Genomic DNA, 16,666 nt, shown 5'->3' with positions numbered 1-16,666 from the left:
ATAGCCCCATCTTGTAGCTCACAGTGTTTTCTTTTTTAGCTGCCAATTCTTGTTTTTTTAAATATTTTATTGTATTTTCAATGAATATTTTCAGAGCAAATTAGGTTGCCATTTGACAATCTCTACACAAATTGTTCAGCAACATTAGTTACATTTTTCACAATGTGTCAACATTCTCTTTAATTGCCTTCTGGCTGTTCTATTTCCAGTGCTCTAGTTTCCCTGTGCCTTTATCTTCTCATCTTTGCTTCAGAGTAACTTTTGACCTGTGGTCTCATATAGATGGTTTTTTAATGGTAGCTGCCAATTCTAATGTGTACGTTCTACCTATCCCTTTATATTTGAGTTGTATTATAAATGCATTTAACTTACATAAATGCAAATATAAGCACTTGGGAGAGAAAAAATAGTGGTAAATACTCATATTAAACTACGTACTGGGCACCGTTCTAGGCGCTTCACATAAATTAACTCATTTAATCTTCCTAACGTGTGAGGTGAGTTTGATTCCGATTTTACAGATGAGAAAACAGACCTAGACAGGTTAAGTAACTTGTCCACAGACACTTAGGTAGGAAGTGGTGGGGCCAGGATTTGAACCCAGGCAGTCCAACTCAACAGGGTTCTTAATTAACACAAGGCCATAGTGCCTTTGGTGCTTGAAATGATGCACGCGTGTTGGGAGCCACCCACTCAAAAAGCACAGGCCCCAGAGGGAACATAGGACAAGAGCATGCATCTCTGCTCCGTCAGCTTCAGTTCCCAGGTGTCTCTGGCGCAGTGTACTTTACGGGCCATTTAAAGGATTTTCCGTTGTAATTTTTGGCCATATGCAATTTCCGCCTAGGTGCTGACATCACAGCCTAACGCCTAAGTAAGGTAAGACTCCACGGAGCGGCATCTGGAACAGCACATAAGTGTGGACAATCAGCTTCTAAACTCAGAGCACACATCTCAGGCTAACAAAAGTCGGGACTCTAAATGAAGACCTCTGCCCCCACATAGATGCACTTGATCTTGAAGAGGCCTCTTGTATCCCCTGGCTGAAAATCAAAACATTAAGCTGGGTCTCCATGCTGAACTCAACAACACCTGCCCAAGAGACTTTGCATCAGCCATACATTAGCTCTTGGCAGCGTTTCCCTGAAGCGTGTGAACAGTGAGGCCTGTGCTGGACAGGCTTGTTCCCTTGTGCACAGTGTCTCTCCTCAAAGAGAAAAAGCTTGCAGTTTGAACATCTGATACTCACAAAGGCATCACCTGGGGTGGGGGTGGGGGGTAGTAACACTGCATGAACCTCATTTCCAGCACACTGAAAAATCTAGTCATCAGAGCAGTCATTGCCTTCCTGCCTTTTCTGCCTTCCTGGCAGAAAACAATCTCGCACCTCATATAAATAATCAAACCAGTGGCTGTGGGGCTTGACTGGAAATGTGTGGAGTCAGGAATAAAGACCTGATGTACCAAAATATTTCAGTCATGATGATTTCTGCCTTCAAAGAGAGAGTTAAATCAGAGGACAAAAGAGAGAGTATTTATTTTTTCCCCTTTAACTTTTCATTGGAAACCCTGGTGGCATAGTGGTTAAGTGCTGTGGCTGCTATCCAAGAGGTCAGCAGTTCAAATCTGCCAGGCGCTCCTTGGAAACTCTATTAGGCAGTTCTACTCTGTCCTAATCGACTCGATGGCAGTGGGTTTGGGTTTGTTTTGTTTTTTTTGGTTTTAACTTTTCATTTTGGAAATGTTCAAATACAGAAGAATGGAAAGGCTAGTACAGTGAATACTCACATACCCTTCATTTAGATTCATCGATTTCTAACATTTTGCCCGATTTGCTTTAGTTTTTTCTCTCTTTTCATTTTTGGCTAGAACATTTGAAAGTTGAACACACAAGGCTTACTCTCCCAGGATTTCAGCAAGTATCTCTCCTAAGACCAAAGACATTCTTCTACATAACATTGCCACTCCCAAGAAAGTTAGTATTGGCACAATGATGTTATCCAATATCAATCCATATAATTTTTTTTAGTTTTAATAATATTAAGGATTACACTTATATAAAATAAGCAAATATATAGAAACCAAAGATTATTGGTGGTTACCAGGGGTGGGAGGGTGGGAGAAAGGGGAAGTTTTTGCTTAAGGGGCCTTGAGTTGATGTTAACGGTAGTGGAATGATTCAGAAAAGGATAGCAAAAATGGTCGCACAACTTGAAGAACGTAATCAATGTTATGGAATTGTACATGTAGAAGTTGTTGAGATGTTCTGTTATGTATATTTTCACCACCATAAAACTTTTTAAAAGATAATAATATTAAGAGTCAGCAAAACCTCAATTAAAACGGTACTGTTTGGATTCAATTAAGTTGTTAGTTAACAGGACCTGGCCAGAAACTCTTTTGTTTACATCTTTGCTCTGGAAAAAAATATTTCTAAAATGTTCCAGGATCCACTCTCTAAGTACAATGCATAACTTCCATATGACCATTAAATATTTGCAAGGTCTTGGCACCATGACTCTAAACTTAATTTTCTCATTATACAGGACTGTAGACACAGCAGGAGAGATGAAGCTCAAAGCATGTGGATCCCACCACACACCCAGGTCATTGTCTTTTTAGAAGACATTCCACTATTAGCTGGCTTTCTTGACTTTTGCCATACTGCAAAAATATTCCTGCTTTAGGAAGGTGGGCCATTTTATGTAGTCTTCTTCATCTTTTACTTTTTATAAACAATTATTATTTTGTAATCCTTCAAAGAAAATTCTGCTATGTAAGAGTCCTGATGAGTTTGAGACATAGCAGGTACTCAAAAGTGCTTATTGGCATCAACCACTCTGACAGGGATCACAATAGAGTCCTGGACAAAGCACGAGGAAAATGTAGAACAAAATTCAAATTCACAAAAAAAAAAAAAAGACCAGACTTACTGGTCTGACAGAGATTTGAGGAACCCCTGAGACTATGGCCCTCAGGCATCCTAACTCAGAACTGAAGCCAATTCCAAAGTCCACTTTTCAGACAAAGACCAGACAGACCTATAAAACAAACAATAACACACTCAAGGAACCTGCTTCTTAGTTCAATCAAATATACGAGATGAAATGGGCAACACCTACCCAAAAGCAAGAGGGACAGAAAAAAGGACAAATGGACAATGGAGGGAATCTGGGATGTAAACAGGAGAGTGCTGTCACATTGTGGGGATTGCAACCAGCATCACAGACCAATTTGTGTATAAATTTTTGAATGAAAAAATAACTTGCACTGTAAACTTTCACCTAAAGTACAACAAATTAAAAAAAAAAAGTGTTTATTGACTGAGTGGAAACTTGCTTACTTGGTTTTCCAGCCACAGCAAGAAATGACAGCTAGCTGCACAACAACAACAAAAAGTCGACTCTAACTCATGATGACCCCAGTGTGTCAGAGTAGAACAGTGCTCTGTAGGGTTTACAATTGCTGATATTTCATAAGTCGATTGCCAGGCCTTTCTTTTCAGGCACCATTGGGTGGACTTGAATGTCCAACCTTTCAGTTAGCAACAAAGCACATTAACTGTTTGCATCACCCAGGGACTCCAGTGCTATGATAAAAAAAACCAAAACCAAACCAGATGCTGTGGAGTTGATTCTGACACATTTTGATTCCATGTGTTGCAGGGTACAGCTGTGCACCATACGGCTGTGACCTTTCAGAAGCAGATCTCCTGGGCTTTCTTCCAAGGCAGTCTCTGGGTGGGTTTGAACCAGCAACCTTCAGTTAGTATTCAAGTGCCTAACTGCGCCACCCAGGGAATCTAGCAGCATGAAAGAAGACTTAAAAAAAAAAAAAAAAAAAAAGCAGACCTGAACTTGAGGTAAGACTCGGTGTGGAGTCACCTTCCCTGCACCTCTCCCTGACTGACTCTCAATCAGACCTGGGAATTCCAAGATCATCCAGATTCCACGCAGGCATAGCCAGTGCCACTCCCGAGAGAGCATTCCCTCCTCGTGCTGTGAGAACTGCTCAGCAATGCTCTCAGTGCTCAGGGCAGGTAGCTGTCACTGAATCACCAACGGGGGAAGTCAAGGGCAATTAGGTCACTTCTCTAAAATATCCATGAGATCAGAACCGAGAAAGGATCAACCATGTTGTCTCTAGTGGATCACACGTTGACCCCTAGGTCATCCCTGACCTCTTCTTATGCATAACCTGCGTTACCACTTGGTCGTTAAATCTTGGATACCTCAGCACCTCACGTGACCAGAGCCCAGCTCGTCGGCAATCTCCACCATCCAGAACTCGGCCAACGATTGGGAAATGAATGAAAAGGGTTTGAGCAATTAAAATGCCCTGAACCCCGTCGCTGGCTCATGGGAGGGCTCTTCAGAGTCTTACATACATTTTCTCATATGCATTGAAGAGCATAATTCCCTTGAGGTCACAGATGGTGCTCTCTTAGTGGGAATCTTGTATTGGTCATGGTTGAGTCTGGCCCCATAGGAGATGAATTTCTAAGAGATACAACATAGTAGAATAAAAAAAAGGGTGGGTGTTTTAGAATTAGGGTCCTCAGATAAGTTACTTAAATTCTCTGAGCCTCAATTTCCTTATCCTTAAAGTATATTCTAATATATTGCCTTGGAGGGTGCTGTGATGGTAGAGATTACGCATTTAGAAGCCATGGGACACAGTGGTTTTAGAGTGTGGCTCTGGAGCCAGACTGGCTGGGATGGAATCCCAGCCCTACCACCTCTTTCTCTGTGACCTTGGACACGTCACTTCACTTCTCTGTACCTCGGCCTCCTCACTTGCAACATGAGTATAAGGTAGCAGAGCCTATCTCAGAGATTTCTGTCAGGATTGCATGACCTGACACATGCAATGGGCTGAGAACACCTGGTACCGGGCAAGCACTCAGTGAATGCTCATTATTATTAATCAGTTGTATTATATGTACATTTCCCAGCCCAGCACCCAACACATAACAGTCAAAAGAGCCCACTGACTGAATAGTTTCCCAGACCACGTCATGTTAAAAGCAGTAAGAAATGACAGCTAACAATATTAGCGGGGATGACGAAATTTATAAAAATAGAAATCAGACATAAAAACCTAATCAAGACTACAGTGTGGGGCCACTTAGCGTCAGGGTCAACATCTGTGTACATGTCAGAGTTCCTGAGTGAGTCACCCCTCAGAGCACAGTGCTGTAAGAATACCCACATGATGACCTTGAGTCATCAAGATTACATTCACATCTGCCCAGTTCACACTGTTTAACAGGAAATTGTGTGAAACACTTTTAAAATACTTTGGTCCTGAACAGTTAGAAAGTTTTATTGTAATGACAAAGTTTTGACACTTAGAAGACATGAACGAGCAGCCGTCCTGGGTAACTCCTGTTCCCAGCAGAGATTTCACCGTCTATTACTGGCAGCAGAGGTGGATTTCCGTCAAACTTAATAAGCTTAAACTTCAGGGGAGCTTCCCTTTCACAGGCCCCTTCCAAAGCCCTCAGAGGGGTCTAGCAATGTGTCCACATGGACATACGATTTTATATAATTTGCCAAAATAAGATTAACCACGATCTGTTAAGACCGCTGCCTCTTTCCATTCCAATCCTCCATATCACATGTTCCCACATATTAGGTGGCATTTCTGGGACCCCGTTGAAGGGTAGCTGAGTTGAGGATACACTCAGCTGGGTTTAGTGGTTAGCAGTCACTTCTGCATAGAGTTAATATGTCACTAATCATTCCAGCTTACCAATGACATCCAGAAATACTTCTTGCCAACTGTGTGTGACACAAGGGTGCATGGCCAAGGTCATACTGTGAAATGAATGGTCACGACACTGCTCAGCACTGGAAGTATATGGAGAGCAGAGGTGAAATGAAGCTCAAAATATATGGAGTCAGAAGCTAGTCAGTGGAAAATTTGTCCAAATCTCACCGCTCATAAAAGAAAGAAATGTGGCTGCAGTTCCTCCACTTGACAACAATCCTAAAAAAGACTGAACATTACCAATGAGTTATGAAGCTGAAAGTTTCCTAAGACGTCGGTTATAGAAAAAAAACACGAACTTGTGATGAACTATTCTAAAGGAAAGACTGAATTATTCCTATATAAATATTAGGGAATCACTGTCATATGAAGAGGCAATCAAAGCCAAAAAATGTAGGGAGAAGTATTACAAAGATGTATCAGGTAGTTAATGAAATCATCTTCAGGATTTTGTGATATGTATTTTATCAGTTCATAAAAATGTTTTATACCATTTTTCTTGTTCTAAGTATTTACTTTTATACCTGACTTTGCATTTGTCATTTTGTATTCGTTTCCTTAACTGTACATACTTTAGGCCTCTCAAAACCTGAATCATCCCTGACTGTGGCATAGCAATTACACATGTCAGTTTCAAACCATTTGGGCCTGACCCTGAGGCTAACTAACTAGAGATCTGGAAAGCACATTCTTCCACTCACTGGGCCTCTTGTTTCTTTAGTTTCTAAAAAGGTTGGAAGACCACCGTATGCACCTCTTATGCTTGTGGATTCAATGAGCTAATGCACGGGAACGGCTAAGGGCACAGCAAATACTCAAAAAGTGGCAGCTACGAATACTGTTCATCGATACGCAGATGAAAGGAGCCCTGATGGCACAGTGGTTAAGCGCTTGACTGCTAACCAGAAAGTTGGCGGTTCGAACCCAGCGGCCCCTCTGTGGGAGAAAGATGTGGCGTCTGTTTTTGTAAAGATTATAGCCTTGGAAACCCTATGGGGCAGTTCTGCTCTGTCCTATAGGGTTGCTGTCAGTCGGAATCAACTTGACGGCAATGGGTTATATGCGGATGACTTTCAAATCCTTACCTTCGGCTCCATAACCCAATGTTTTATTCTATAGCTTTAGTCGTGTATCTCACAGCTACTCCAACCTCAACACATCCCAAACCAAACTGAGCCTTCCCTCCCAAACCTTACTCCCTTCCTGTGTCCCCTTCTCGGTTAAAGCCTCAACGTCTACCCTGCTGTGAATGCCAGAGCATGAGTCCTGGTTAACCCTCCCAGTGCCCCCAGTATCCAATTAACTTCCAAATTCTCAGCGTGGTTCTATTCAAACCACCGTAGTCCAAGCCTCCATTGCCTCTTGCCTGCAGTACTCCAGAGCCTCCACTCCGGTCTCCTTCTCATGAACCAAAACAGAAACACAGACAGACAAAAACCAGTTGCTGTTGAGAAGATCTCCACCCATTGTGACCCCATGTGTTACAGAGTAGAACTTCCCTCCATAAGGTTTTCAAGGTTGTGACCTTTCAGAATTAGATCGCCTGGCCTTTCTTCTGAGGCACCTTTAGGTAGGTTTGAACCACCAACCTTTCAGTCAATAGTCAAGCGCTTAACCATTTGTATCACCCAGAGACTTTCTCACACACTATCCTCCTCCAAAATACACATCTTCCCTCCAGCTAGAGCAATCCTTCCTTTCTAAACATCTAATCATATACACCTTTTGCCTCAGGTAAATACCAAAACCTTTAGTGGAGCCTGCTGCCCTAGCCTTATCCTGCAGCTCAGCTTCAGACACTCTAGCCTTTAACCGCCTCCAAAGCAACCTGCTCATTTCTGTTTCAGAGACCTCACATGTGCTGTTCCCTTTCCCTGCACCCCTACCCCGAGCACCCACACTCTGCCTAGTTAATTGCTTCCCACTCAGAACATGGCTCCAGGAGCCTTTCCTGACCCCTTGGGCACCCTGTTTCAAGCGGCACATGGATCTTCCCCATGGGTGGGCTGCAGTGTGGCTATACTGCTTAAGGTCTCCCGTCAGATCTTTACTTCAGCTGTCACCCAGTGGTCCATATCCCCAGTCCCTAGCACAGCTCCTTGCACGTAGGAACACTCTAGAACAGCCTGTAGAAGAAATGTGTGCACATGTGTAATATTTGGGGAAGGGAGGTAATTCCTCAGTACTCCCTCTCTTCGGCCAAGGTTCTGGTGGAAGACACCAGTCAGACTTACGAAGGCAGTCCCAAGGGAGACCAAGCTGCCGAGAGGTCATTTCTCTGTTCCCAAGGGCTCCACACACACCCTGACCCCTTCCACTGCAGGCTCTGTTTCTGACCTCCTTCACCTTGTGAGAAGATACTGTTTCTCAGCTCTCTACCTCCAGGACCCTCCGTCTTACTCAAGTGGATCCTGTCAGGCCTCACACACACCCTGGCTTGTCAGGCCCCGGAAGGCTGCCTGGCCCCTCCGAGTGAAATGCTATGGCCTGTGAAGTGAAGCTGGACAGGAATATAACACTTTGTGCCACAGATCCAGAAATGCTCACTGGAAGTGCTTGTAAGTTTATCTCCATCGAGAGGCCTAAATATACCGAAGAAGAAGCTGATGTTTAACGGAGCAGGCGCCAGAGCTTGGACAAGGCTTCAGAACCAACTCTAAACCTGCTCTAAACCTTTTGCCTGCAATGCAAATGATGCTTCCAGCCAATCCCCCTAGCCACTCCCTGAAACCAGATTAAGGCAGAGAGCCTCACCTAAGTGGAAATTCTGGAGCTGCCACTGATATTTAGTTACTGAGAGTAAGAAAACATTTCTTTCAGGGATAATAAATAACTGAGGTTGCACTCTAGGACGAAGTATAAAAAAATTTTTTTTTTTTTTTTTTTAAGAAAATGTCCATTTTCAGCAGGAGGTAGTTATTTAAACACAGCCCTGGTTACTAGCTTTCTGCCTTAGGGTAGTTCCACCATTTCTCTTGAGAGAGAGCAATTACTGTGCATGAGCAATCAACTACTTGCTCAGCTGGGGTGGGACTTCTAATTACCAATTCATTCGGAGAAAGTGACTCAAAAGGATCCTGTGAAACAGCAGGTGGTTCTGCCTGGGAAGGCATCTTAGGGCTGACTGCGGCTGTCCAGATGCACCTAAAAAGGCCCTGTTTGGTTCAAGACTCATTCTCTCAGCTCAGTTTCGGACAGCCTAGAAGATGAGGGAGCTAAGAGCACCTCAGGTACTCAAAAAGTGGTAGCTATGAATACACGCTCATCTATGTACAGATGAGAGGAGCCCTCGTGGCACAGTGGTTAAGTGCTTGGCTGCTAACCAAAATGTGGGTGGTTCAAATTCACAAGAAGCTCTGTGGAAGAAGGATGTGGCTATCTGTTTCTGTAAAGATTACAGCCTAGAAACCCTATGGGGCAGTTCTGCTCTGTCCTATAGGGCCGCTAGGAGTCGGAATTGACTAGATGACAACAGGTTCTAAGAGTTGAGAAATGCTGGACTTGGGGTCAGAAGACTTAGGTTCAACTCAGCAAAACTGGGCAAGTTTTCTCACCTGCAAACTGGGAGTGGTAAGTACCTTTCAGGAGGCTGTCTCCAGGGTTATAAGGAATGACGTACATGACAGCACACTGCCGGGTACTCGATGGGACTTGACAAACATTTGCTACATCGGAATCAAGTCTCAGGCTTTTGTCCCCAGTAGAGCTTGCAGTGGAATACCTGGGTGGTGCAAATGGTTAACATGCTTGGCTGCTAACTGAAAGGCTGGAGGTTCGAGGCTACCCACAAGTGCCTCGGAAGAAAGGTCTGGCAATCTAATACCAAAAAATCAGCCAGTGAAACCCTTAGGGAGCACAAGTTCTACTGTGACATACATTGGGTCACCACGAGTCAGAGTTGACTTGACGGCAACCGGTTTGTTATTGGCAGAGCTTTCAGTGTTTTACCATTTCTAGATCAAAAGGACCAAACTCTACATTGTTCCCAATATCAAATTGGTTTGTAGTCCTGAGTTTCCATTCCTTCTTTCCTTTCTCAAGTGATCTAAGGAGAACACGCGCTCCTCAAGCATATCACTTTATCTTAGACTGACAACAGTAGCAACTAATGTTTATTGAGCACTTACTATATGTCATGAACTAAGTGTCTTTCATGCATTATACATTCCGTCTTCTCAACAACCTGTGTACTAGGTTCTATTCTCATTTTACAGGAGGAGAGACACCCTCAGTGAAGGTAAGTAACTCGTGATAGGTTACAGAAGTAGCAAGTGGCAGGGCTGGGCCTCAAACAGATCTAAGCAATCCTAAAACCCATGTTCTTAAACAACCACAACCACAGCAACAACAACAAAAAAAACTCACTTCTCTTAGCAAGCGAAACTATATACACTAAAATCAAATCTATAGTCTTGATGTGAAATGGGCCAGGGACGGAAAGGGTTAACAATAGCTCTTTGTCAGTGGGGCTATTTATACAGGAGCCCCACAAGGATTTTCTTGCTCAAGGGGTTCTGGAGCCTACTGTGGAATGAGGTCAGCATCTGGAGAGTGGCTGGCAGCGGGAAGGGGAGTAAGAAGATGACCAGACACTCCAGACACGCTCCTTGGTGCTGGCTCCAGAGGGCTGGCTTGTAGACGGAGCACCCTATTGGTAGGCTCCCGAGCACCCCAGCTGTCTACTGGGTAGGATGTGGTCTGACCACATTCTTTCAAGTGTCTAGTAGCTCCTTGCAGGCCACTTGGCTCACAAAGAGAGCCAGCACCCAGGCAGAGTACGTCACTCTCAGACTCACCAAAGAAGCTCCACCTCCTGCCCCACTGGGGCCAGGACTTTCGTTGACGCGAGGCCCTTCCCTCCCTCATAAACAACCTAGTCATCTTAACCTAAGGCATCTGACAGGCGGATGTCTGGAGAATGTCATCTCAGACACCCTGGGGGATAGTTAGAGTTGGTACCACACACACATTCACTCATACTCTCTGTCTCACACACTAAAAAACACACACACACACATTTCATGCAGATGATGACATCAGTCAATCTATGTAAGAGAAATATGTAAGTGGGAGAAATGCCACAATGAGGGCTCGCCTACCTCAGTTTCTTCATCTGTAAAACAGGGGTAACTAGGACTTCACAGCCCTTAGGCAAGATGAGTTACTGTGCGTAAAGCACTTAGAGCAGTGCTGACGTTCAGCAAAACCAAACCAAACCCAGTGCTGTTGAGTCGGTTCCGACTCATAGCGATCCTATAGAACAGAGCAGAGTTGCCCCACAGAGTTTCCAAGGAGCGCCTGGCGGATTCAAACTGCCAACCCTTTGGTTAGCAGCTGTAGCACTTAACCACTACACCACCAGGGTTTCTGACGTTCAGCAAGTGCTAGTTAAATGCTAACTATTATCACTACTCTTACTAACCCCTGCAATGAGTAGCTAGAAACCATAGATTCGCTACGCAAAAACCTCAAACCCCCCAATGCCCTTTGAGAGAGACCCCAGCCCCACCCCCAGCACCAAGGACATAAGGCCGAGCTCTCCTCTGATGCATGTTCTTCTCCAAGGCAGAGCAGGCCACGAGGGTATGGCCTGGCTGACTCACAGTGCTAGGGTGGGGGCAGGGGGCTGCCTCTGGTGGGGTGAACGAAAAAAACACTTTGGATACCAAGAAGGCTCAACCCACCAAAACCAAACCTACTGCTGTTGAGTCAATTCTGGCTCATAACAACCCCATAGGTTTCCAAGGCTGTAAATCTCCATGGAAGCAGACTGCCACATTTTTCTCCCGTGAAGCCACTGGTGGTTTTGAACTGCTGACCATTCGGTTAGCAGCCAATCACTTTAACCACTGTGCCACCAGGGCTCCTTCCAAAAGGGCCCAAGGCCCCAGAATTTATAACAGCAAAGGGGAGGGGCTGCTGCTGATGAGAGTGATGATGGAAAATACTATCTGGGCTATTCCCGTGCACATGGCTCTGCTTACTTCCTCTATACCCAGTAGCCCAGTCCAGGCACCCTTGAGGGCTGGATGGCTGGCTGGATGTATAGCCATTCCACAGGCCCCAGAAGCCCTCCCGAGCAGCTCCTCCCACCAGTCCTTGAAGCTGTTCTTCTTGGATAAACGGAGACAGAGCAAAGCTTCTGCAATCTGTTCAAGGAGAGATTAGTGGATGTATCTGGTGATACGAGCTTAGATTCTAACATAAATGAACGCAGGGACCATGTCTGTTTTGCTTAATGGCTATCTTTTCTCCACTTCTGATTCAATGCCTGGTGTGGACTATGTGTTCAACATGATTTGTTGCATGGCGAAAGGAATGACTAGGAAGGCAAGAAAGACGTGTGTATGTTAAGGGCCTACTATGTGCCACTCTCTGCCAGGTGCTGCATGGACATGATCTTTTCTCCTCTGCACAACAGCTGCAGGGGACAGACGCTAGACAGTTCTCATTTGAAGGGAGAACCCTGAAGTTAAGAGGTCAGTTTCCTCTTAGCTCTGGGTTCCATGTCCATGAGTGGCAGAGCCCAGACTTCAGCTCAGATGTCTGCCCCCAGTGCCTAGGCCCTCTTGGCAGGACTGGCTACATAATTTTGGGGGTTCAGTGCAAAATGAAAATGTGGGACCCCTTGTTCAAAAATTAAGAAATTTCAAGATAGCAGCCAAAAACCTGTTGCTGTCCAGTCAACTCTGACTCATGGCGACCCCATGTGTGTCAGAGTAGAACTGTGCTCCATAAGGTTTTCAATGTCTGATTTTTTGGAAGTAGATAGCCAAGTCTTTCTTTCGAGGTTCCTCTGGGTAGACTCAAACCTCTAACCTTTCGGTTAGCAGCCAGGTGAGTAAACAGCAGCTCATTAAACCAAGTGCAAGGCTGTTCTGGGTGCAGGGCCTGTGTGGCTGGCTGCTTGGGCTGCTCTCCCGTGAGGCCAGCCCTGCCTCTCAGGACCAGATCTGGAAGCTGAGGGAGACAACGAGTGTACAAGGCACAACCAGCCCCATAAATGGTCCTGATGGTTTTCATTTTCCAAGCTCCAGCCCATCTCTCCAAATGACTTCTCCAGAGAGGCTGCCACGTATTATCTTACCCTCCTTTGAAAAAACAAGGACTGGAAAAATCCCCACCCGAAGAGTTCAAAATTCCACATTAAAAAAAGGCCTGCCCTTTAGTGAGCCTGTCTTCTGAACAGTCTACATTTACATAAGGCCCTGTTAGTGGCAGACACTCTATCTGTGGAAACAAGCTTGCCTGGCATTTGGAAACCTAAGTGGGACCAGATCCTCAATAGAGGAGCCCCAGTTACCACAAAGCAAGTCTCCTGATTAAAACCAGCGGACTGAGGTTCCTGGATTTCACTGAATAAACACACCCGGTTCAGGCTGACTGGGTTCTGCTGATGGGGAGAAATGAGTCTATCTGAAATTACCTGTGCCCAGGGCCCTGCTGACCTGGGGCACTGCGATGCCTGGGTTTGGCTCTCCAAGGCTAAAAAGCCCACCTCTGGCCCTAGAAATATCCCGAGGCAATGGAAAGCTGTATTTGGGCGGCCAAAAAGCTTTGGGGAACACAGGCCCCAAACATTCACAAGGAGGAATGGAAACAATTAGATTGATTCCAGGGATGTGTTCTGGGTTCCCATTGCCCACTCTCTCCCTGCTTCCAGTTCTTCTCCTCCATTCCTCCTCCCTTTGTGTTCACCCACAAGCCTCGAAGACACACAGGGAAGAAAGGGCACATTCCGGCTGACCGTGGCCCTGAGGCTTAACGCGATGAGCCCAGTTCTTACACGTACAGGTTTCCTCAAATGCATTTGCCCTCTTCATAGTAGAAATGACAGGAGCTGTCGCCCCCATGTCTGAGGCTGCCCTTCACTGCAGGATCTCCATGCTCTGACACAGAGGCAGAACTCCACAATACCTGTGCCAGCCAGGCGGCAAGCCCCTTTTCTTTGTAGAAAAGGAAACAGAGGTGGCTTAGGGTCATTTGTCTGAGGCCAGCTTGCACAGCAATTTCTAATCAATCAGCATCAAGCTGCAATTTAAACGCTTGCAACTGAAGTGTTAAGGGAAGAAAAGAAGGTTTTACTTAGACCCAACAGATGACAAGAACCAACTTCGGGACCAAGTGGCCAGAAGTGTTAGAACAGGGCTAAAAAAGCTGATGGCCCTCTGCCTTAACCACATAGCAGAATGGAAACAACTGCTCCAGCCTCCAAAGCCTGCTCACGGGGTCTGACGGAGAGGCAGCACCGCAGACAGCTCTCCACCAGGGCATTAGACACGAGGCTGTAGTTCCTGGTCAGTCCCAGACTCTGGTCATCACAGAAGCACTTGTCACAAAACGGGTATTTGAAAAGTTGCAAAATGTTCCCTTTGATCCTTTTTCAACCATCAGAACATTGGGGTGTAGGTCAGGGACCCACTGGATAGCCAAGAGCTCATCACAGCAGCTGAACACATGCTTTCTAGAAATGATTTCATTTTAACCTCCACTTCGGGTCCAGCCCAACTGATGGTCTGGGTCTCCTGCTCCTTTGGGAAGCAAAAAATACTCCTTGGATCATCTCCTTCACTTGGCTCATTTGCAGCCCTTAAGCCTACAAGCTTAACAGTCAGTGACCAAGTGCAAACATGTGTTTGTCACAAATATTTCATCATCGGCTACAAATGCACCAGGCCGAGCGGTGGAAATAGCAATGCCAAGTCACTGTTTCCACTGAAGCTGCTGAAACTCAATTTTACAGATAATCTACAGCCCCAGAATATATGTCTATATATAACAAGTTTAAAAATACAGTGCATACTGTATTAAAAAAGTACATACTGTATACAAAAAGTAATAAAATTGCAGCAATAAAAACTGCATACAAAGAGTTTCCAAGAATAAATAAGACACAGCTGGGCTGTTCTAACTGACTACATTAAGAGTATACTAAGGACCTATGTGTGCTAAGGCAGTCATGGGACCCAGGATGTGTGAGAAGTTGATGACACAATTCCTACCCTCCATATGCTAATGACCTCATTGGGGAAGCCCAGAAAGGCACATGGGAAAGGACCTAAAGATCTGGGCAGTACGCTCAGGCCCCATCAGTGTCACCTCCAGGTGTTCAGGATGGAAGGGGAGGGCCGCCTGATACCCCGCCACTATCAGGCAGAATTTCGGTGGTACAAACGATTAACATGCTTGGCTGCAAACCTGTGGTTAAAGGCTGGCGGTTCAAGCCTACCCAGCAGCACCTCCAGAGAAAGCCCAGTTCAAGCCTACCCAGCAGCACCTCCAGAGAAAGCCCAGTTCAAGCCTACTCAGCAGCACCTCCAGAGAAAGCCCAGTTCAAGCCTACCCAGCAGCACCTCCAGAGAAAGCCCAGTTCAAGCCTACCCAGCAGCACCTCCAGAGAAAGCCCAGTTCAAGCCTACCCAGCAGCACCTCCAGAGAAAGCCTTGGGAATCTACTTCCAAAAAATCACCCATTGAAAACCATATGGAACACAGTTCTACCCTGGCACACATGAGGTCCCCGTGAGTTGGAATCAACTTCATGGTAACTGGTTCCGGCTACAGAACCAACACGGCTAGAGTAAACCCAACTAGAAATGCATGTAAGAATGCTTGGTACTTCACAGCATGGATTTTCAAATGTTGAATAAAAACACCGCTTCTTTTGAGTAAGTTAAACATGCCACCCATGTGATTTGTTTATACTCTAGATTTGCTGGACAAGGCCTAGCTTAGGCAATCCTTGCCCTCTGATTTCACGGTCCTTTGTCTTATAGGGTCCTTTGTCTCATAGGGTTGCTTTGGTTTTGTTCATACTGTCATCCTGGTCATTACCGTATTGCTTACTGGCCTGTCTACCCTGGAGACTATAATCTTCCTGTGGACGAGGGAGCTGGGCTTTATCCCCTCTCTCCCACCTTGAATTTTTACTTCCTTAAAGCAGCATTTTTTTTTTTTTTTTTAAAGCAGCACTGGACCCAAAGACTGCTCAATGAGTAGGTGTTGACCGAGAGAACGAAAAAATGCAATGAGGAATAGTAAAGGAAGATTTTTTTTTCATATGTTATTGTACTTTAGATGAAGGTTTATAGAACTAGCTTCTCATTAAAAAATTAGTACCCATATTGTTTTTTGACATTGGATACCAACCCCACAACAGGTCAACAGTCTCCCTTCTCAACCTTGGGTGCCCAATCACCAGCTTTCTTGGCCCCTCCTGCCTTCTAGTCCTTGCCCCTGGGCTGATGTGCCCCTTTAGACTCGTTTTGTTTTATGGGCCTGTCTAATCTTCAGATGGGAAACCCTGGTGGCATAGTGGTTAAGAGCTATGGCTGCTAACCAAAAGGTCAGCAGCTCGAATTCACCAGGTGCTCCTTGGAAACTCGGTGGGACAGTTCTACTCTGTCCTATAGACTTATACTATGAGTCAGAAGTGACTTGACGGTAATGGGTTTGGTTTGGTTTTTAATCTTTAGATGAAGGGTGAACCTCAGGAGTGACTTCATTACTGAGCTAAAAAGGTGTTGAGGGGCCATACTCTCAGGGTTTCTCCAGTCTCTGTCAGACCACTAAGTCTGGTCTTTTTTTATGAGTTGGAATTTTGCTCTTCATTTTTCTCCAGCTCTGTCTGAGACTCTCTATTGTGATCCTTGTCAGAGCAGTTGGTGGTGGTAGCTGGGCACCACCTAGTTGTGCTGGACTCAGTCTAGTGGAGGCTGTGGTAGTTGTGGTCCTTTGTACTAATCATTCCCTTGTGTCTTTGATTTTCTTCATTGTCCCTTGGTCCCAACGGGGTGAGACCAGTGGAGTATCTTAAATCATCGCTCCCATGCTTTTAAGACTCCAGACACTACTCACCAAAGGTAAAGGAAGGTTTTGATCAACAAAATGAAGAC

The 16,666-nt window shown here is 45.2% G+C and overlaps 1 protein-coding gene across 2 annotated transcripts in view; it reads right to left on the bottom strand.

Annotated features, from left to right (window-relative positions):
- The window catches only part of ABTB2 (ankyrin repeat and BTB domain containing 2), a 199,121-nt gene that overhangs the window by 148,298 nt on the left and 34,157 nt on the right, over window positions 1–16,666 (bottom strand). The gene's annotated exons all lie outside the window — the stretch shown is intronic.

This window comes from Loxodonta africana, chromosome 7 (assembly GCF_030014295.1).
Source record: "Loxodonta africana isolate mLoxAfr1 chromosome 7, mLoxAfr1.hap2, whole genome shotgun sequence".
In the NCBI taxonomy this organism is placed as follows: Eukaryota; Metazoa; Chordata; class Mammalia; order Proboscidea; family Elephantidae; genus Loxodonta; species Loxodonta africana.
This window is presented reverse-complemented; position numbering and strand designations above follow the sequence as displayed.